The sequence below is a fragment of the Suricata suricatta genome, chromosome 12, assembly GCF_006229205.1.
Source record: "Suricata suricatta isolate VVHF042 chromosome 12, meerkat_22Aug2017_6uvM2_HiC, whole genome shotgun sequence".
Taxonomy (NCBI): domain Eukaryota; kingdom Metazoa; phylum Chordata; class Mammalia; order Carnivora; family Herpestidae; genus Suricata; species Suricata suricatta.
In genome coordinates, this window is record NC_043711.1 from 64,610,716 (window position 1) to 64,616,715 (window position 6,000).

Sequence of the window (6,000 nt, forward strand, 5' to 3'; positions counted from 1 at the left end):
TGGCTGGCCCCCAAGTGAGCCCTTCCTCGCAATGCCCACTGCCCTGTGCAGTCGCCTGAGCGCACCCACTGAGTATGTGCCTGCCCCGTGACACACTTGAACCAACAGCGTGTGTCAGGAGTGAGGCTGTGCCAACTGTGGGCCTGAGCCATAAGTTGGCCTGACAGCTTCTTGTTTGGAATTTGGGGAGCCCAGGGCTGCCATGGAAGAGGTCTGGCCACCCTTCTGGAAAGGCCATGTGCAAGAGCCATCTGGACAGGTCACCTGGACAGGGAAAGGCCCTGAGACCATCTGTCCTGACATTCCAGCAGAACCCGGCCTCCTTGCAGTCCCTGCCCGGACACCAGACTCGTGAATGAGGCATCTTGGCCATTTGTGCTCAGTGAGGCCTCAGCTGACTGCGGCCCTGGTGAAAATCTGTGGGGAACAGCGGAACCCCGAGCCAGGTCCAGTCAGTCCACAGAATCTTGGGAGATACTAAAATGATGGTTGTTAAAACAACAGTCATCTTGAAGTGCTTTGTCACACAGCTGTAGGTCACTGGAGCACTCCCTGACCATCCGGCATCCGTCCATTTCCTTTCCTCTGCTTTTCCTTCGTGGCACTTCAGATTTCTGGATGTTGATACGTGCCTTTGTTTATTGCTGTCTCTCCACAAGGAGAGTCTCCACAAGGTGGGGAATCATCTTTGTTCTGCTCACGGCTTTCTTCCTGGAGCTCAGGACAGTGCCTGGCTCTAAAAGGCACGCAAGTGTATGAGTAACTCCTGAATGAATGAATAACAATGAATGAATGTATTGAATGAACATAATAAATATCCACCCTTCTACAATCAAAATAACCTCAGTTTTAAAGGACCCTTTTCCTCTGAGAAGAAGACATCCAATCGCTGGTTCATAAAGGCACATGCTGCTCCATGTGGTACATCCTGCCACTGACCTTAGGCCTGAAACCTACATGCTTTGTTGAACTTTTTCTACATGGAATGCTGATTGGAAAAGTAAGTTGAACATTTACCAGTAAACAGCAACTTTAAACAGATCCAGTTCTGTGTTTGGGGAGCCCCTTGTGTCCCCCAGGAGGGGGCAGGAAGCAGTAGCTGGCACTAAGCCAGGCCTAGGAAGGGGCGAAGAGCACCTGGGTGGAAGAGCAGAGGACCCTGCCCCTCCTGATTCCCGGGGCCCACCTGCACCCCCTCGACATGACAGCTCCCCAGTAGTGGCTTCCAGGCAAAGGGGCAGATCTGTGTGGTCCCCATGGTCTGCACAGTTGCTATTTCAGTTCCCCCCTCTCTTCCATCGGCCTGACATTTTCCCAACTGATTCCAAGCCCAGTGAACCATTTTAGCTGACGTGGGTGAGCGTTTCGTGGGGACAGCAGATGGATGGGATGACAAATAGCAGGATGGTGGGGACAGCTGAGAAGTGCTTTTTCCTGTGCCAGAGCTGTTGGCTGTGCACGTGCTCCGACGTAGTCTAGACACCGCGGAAGCAGCAGCATGTGCTGAGGGACAGCGGGCAAGCTGGCTTCCATTTCTCCCTTAGCTGCTAAGCATCCTCAGCTACATCGAATCAACCAACTCACCAACTGTCCCAGAAGCATCACCAACTGTCCCAGGAGCAGACCCTGAGGCAGTAGTTTATGTGGCCCAGGGAAGGTGACAGGGTGCAGAGGAGGTGAAATAGGAGAGAGGAGAAAGGCAAAACAGGGTGTGTCAGTGAGCAAGTAACCTCGACAGAGCTGTTCCACCTGCATCATGAGGGAGCAGGGCTGTTCATCTACCAACTCCTCTGTTTCTCCTGTTGGCTGAGGGTGGCCACAGGGGACTTCATCTGTGGGACTCCAGTCTGCCCTGCAGCTGGACAAAACCTTTGGGCAGCTCTCAAGTCTTCTTCTTTTTTTTTTTTTTAACTTTTTATAAACGTTTTATTCTACATTTGAGAGAGAAAGAGAGAGAGAGAGAGAGAGAGAGAGAGCGAGTGAGCACGAGCAGGGAAGGGGCAGAGAGATGGAGACAGAATCCAAAGCAGGCTCCAAGCTCCGAGCTGTCAGCACAGAGCCCGACGAGGGGCTCGAACTCACGAGACACGAGGTCATGACCTGAGCCGAAGTCAGACACTTAGCCGACGGAGTCACCCAGGTGCCCCGCTCTCAGGTTCTTAGAAGACATCTGTCATAGTTCAGCTGCTCTAACAGCGTACCATAGACTGGGTGGCTTTATAAACAATGGGAATGTCTTTCGCACAGTTCTGGGGGCTGGAAGTCCAAGATCAGGTGTGCCGGCATGGCCAGGTTCTAGTGAACACCTCGCTCCCCAGTTGTAGAGTGCCGTCGACTTCTCATATTCTCACCTGGTGGAAAGAGGGCAAGCTAGCTCTCTGACTTCTTCCTAGAAGGCCACTAATAGTTCCCCTCACAGGTCTCCACCCTCGTGACATAAGCACCTCCGAGAGACCTGGCCTCCAAATACCATCACATTGGGATTAAGGCTTCTACGTGTGAATTTGGAGTGACACATTCAGTCCATTGCAGCGTCATTTGGGACAGTCAGTGCTGAGGGTGTATGGGGAGGGCAAGACAGTGTTCGCTCTGCCACCCACACTGTCTGGCGTCTGCCCCAGTCAGGTGCTATGCTAGCACTGGGGCAGAGTACATTTTCTTTTAGTTCTTATTCATTTATTTTGAGGGAGAGAGAGAATGCAGGGGAGGGGCAGAGAGAGAATCCCAAGCAGGTTTTGCACTGTCCGTGCAGAGCCTGATGTGAGGCTGAAACTCAAGAACCGTGTGATCACGACATGAGCTGAAGTCAAGAGTTGGAGGCTTAACCAACAGAGCCACCCAGGCGTGGAGCAGAGGACATATTAAACCAGATCCTTGCTCATAGTCTAGTACGGGAGATGGACAACAAGTAGATGAGGTGGACAGTGGCGCAGAGGCCTGTGTCGAATGCTGTGAGACGCAGATCACCGCAGAGGGTCCCGGGAACCTCCGCAGAGCAACGAAGATGAGTGGGGGCTTGAGAGGCAGACATGAATTCAGGTTACATACCTGTAGAACTGCACTTACAGGGTGGCTGCCTTCTGTGATGCTGGACACACGGAATTCCTCACTGGGGAACTGACCCCGGGGAACTCAGCACAGAAAGCTACGCAACACTGAGGGGGGCGGAGGCCTCTCAGTCAGTCCCACACCTTCAGCAACGCCTGAGGTGCCAGGCTAGGAGGGAGAGCTGGCTGGTGGCCCTGGTAACAAGTCAGAGGGTCCTGGAGTTAGAAGGTGGCTGGAGAGGCCAGTGGGCCTGTCTCCCCACTCATCTGCTACCACTGACTGGGAATTTCAGACCACATGGGAGGGGAGTGTGCCAACATTTTGTGAGCTGTCCCAGTGGCTAATGAGCGACCTCTCCCTTCCTCTATGGCCCACCTCTTTGTGCACTTCTTTATGCCCAGCCTCAGGGACTATTCTTAGTCTGCTCCATTTATATAGTACTTTATAGACTGAGAAGCCCTGTGGTTTACAGGCTCATGATTGGTTCTTTTTTTTTTTTTTTTAACTTTTTAATGTTTTATTTTTGAGAGAGAGAGACAGCATGAGCAGGGGAGGCTCAGAGAGAGAGGGAGACACAGAATCCGAAGCAGGCTCCAGGCTCTGAGCTGTCAGCACTGAGCCCGATGTGGGGCTCGAACCCACGAACGGTGAGATCATGACCTGAGCCAAAGTGGGACGCTCAACCGACTGAGCCACCCAGGCGCTCCTCATGATTGGTTCTTACAGCAACTCTGTGAGGCAGGTGTGATGATCCTAACTACATTCTTCAGTTGAGGAAACCAGGGTCCCTCAAATGTCGATTGATGGGCCAAGGTTATGTGGCTAGGATCGGCAGCTCCCCGAGGCACACCCGGGTCTTTGCCCCAGGTCCCTGAGGTCTCCCTCCACTTCCTCCCCTTTAGACGTCCACTGGGCCTTCCTGAGGGTGGGATGAGATTCTCTCGTCTTGTCTCTGGGCTGGCCTCCTTGTTTCTTAAATGACTTCAGGCCACTTCTGAACAGCACTTTTGTGTGCCGCTGCGGAGATGACACTGGGGCACACAGTGAAAGTCTTCCATCCTGCTGGTTATACGGAGAAGAGAACCTCTGTGGCTTTTCTTTGGCAGCTTTTTCTTGAATACCCTTGTCTAACAAAGAGATAGCAGGCCTCCGGTCTGGCCTTTGGAAAGCAGGAGAACTGAGTTAGGGTTAATAGCATAACTTTGTTTTACTGCATTTATTTTATGGTTACCTTCTATTTATGGCAAGCCATGGCCTATTTTTATTATGGTAGTGAGATAAAATTTACTTTTTTTTCCCTATGTAATCTTATACCCAACGTAGGACTCAAACTCACAATACTGAGATGAAGGTCATGCTCAAGCAACTGAGCTGGCCAGGATAAAGTTTGCTTTTGAAATAAGCTTTTTTTTTTAAGTGTCTTTATATATTTTGAGAGGCAGAGGAGGGTCACAGAGAAAGGGAGACAGAGGATCTGAAGTGGGCTCTGGGCTGACAGCAAAGAGCCCGATAAGGGGCTCAGACACACGAAGCGCGAGATCATGACCCAAGCTCAAGTCAGATGCTTAACAGACTGAGCCACCCAGGTGCCCCAAGAGTGAACCTGTTTAACGAAAAATATTGTGTAAATAAGAATCTCAGTGGCCCTCAAACATGGCCAAAATCCTGGTGGTAGCACAACAGTGACTGAAGTTAGGAAATACTAGTTATCCCCAGTAGAGATTCTTAAACTTGATCATTATTCATTATCATAATAAAACTGTTACTATTGAGTATCTGTTATATGCCATGAACTTACATTTGTTATATTTTAAAATTATTTTTGAGAGAGCAGTGCGCATGCGCATCTGGGTTAGTGGGGGAGGGGCAGAGACAGAGCATCCCAAGCAGGCTCCACGGCAAAGCCAGATAGATGCAGGGTTGGATCTCACCACCATGAGATTATGCCCTGAGCTGATTTCAAGAGTCAGACAGCCCACTGAGCCACCCCTACATTTGTTATTTCTAATTCTTCTACAAACTATATGAAGTCATTGTCTTGCCCATTTACAGATGAGAAAACCAAGGCTCAAAGACTTTGGGTAACTTGCCTGAGTCATACCATCAGCAGGTAGATTGTAAACATGCCCGTAATTCTTCCCTTCCCTGGATCCACACCCCTTTGCAATGTGACTTTTTGGCTTTTCTCGTCAAGAAGGGATGAGTGGAATTAACAGCCCCCCACCTCCCGGGCATTGGGGCTTCAGGGAGCATGATGCAGACAGGCCCCACAGTGCACTGGGGCTTGTTCTCTTGCAGCTCCTGGGATCCCTTCCACCACTGCCCTCTGAGCGAGCCCAGGCTGGAGCCTACTAGAGAACGGGAGGTGCAGCGCCAGCCATCTCCATGGCCTGCTGACATTGAGCTATCCTAGATTGTCCTGCCTCAGCTAGGTCCCCAGACCAGAGGTGCCAAGCCTGTTCCCGGACTCATGAGAAATGTTTTAAGCCACTAATTTCGGGGTGATTTGTAACACAGCAAAGTGAGCAATGACAGTGTTAGCAAAGGCAAGAGCTAGGATTTCACCTGGTTTTTTTCTCTCTTGTCTTTCCCATTCTAGCAAATGACACCAACCTGCTCAAGCCCCAGAGCAAGGAGCTACCCTTCATTTATACTTCCTCCTCATCCTACTCATCCAGACGGCCAGGCTAGGCTCCCAAATATCTTGGATCTGGCTCTTGCCCAAGCCACCATCAGCTCTCATCCAGACTAGGGGATGGCCAACATTTTCTGTAAAAGCCCAGAGAGCAAGCGCTTCACACTTTGCAGGCCCTACAGTCTTTGTTGCAAATACTTAACTCTGCAGCCATAGACAATATATAAACAAGTGGGAGTCGCTGTGTTCCAATAACACTTTAATTTTAGACAATGAAATTAGAAATTGTATAATTTTCTTGTGTCACTTAATAGTCT